This window comes from Penaeus monodon, chromosome 22, assembly GCF_015228065.2.
Source record: "Penaeus monodon isolate SGIC_2016 chromosome 22, NSTDA_Pmon_1, whole genome shotgun sequence".
NCBI classification, from domain to species: Eukaryota; Metazoa; Arthropoda; class Malacostraca; order Decapoda; family Penaeidae; genus Penaeus; species Penaeus monodon.
In genome coordinates this window covers 12,228,599-12,228,850 of record NC_051407.1, presented here as the reverse complement: position 1 = coordinate 12,228,850, position 252 = coordinate 12,228,599, and positions in this window count along the sequence as shown.

Sequence of the window (252 nt, the reverse complement as noted above, 5' to 3'; positions counted from 1 at the left end):
AAAGCAAGTGAAAATACGAAAAACCCTTGTCATCCTCCATCCCAGAGCAATGTAAACAAAGCAGCGAAACCTAATAATGTTAATACTGCTACTTACGCAGAATCTTGTACGTGTAGAGTATAATGGCTGGGAGATCATCAGGCTTCTCTTAAGCAAGTGAGTAATTGTAGACGACCCGTCTCTCATATTGCAAATTGTAAAAAGAGAATGGTCACTTTTCGCGAAAAAGAACTATTCAAGCTTTTTTTCGCT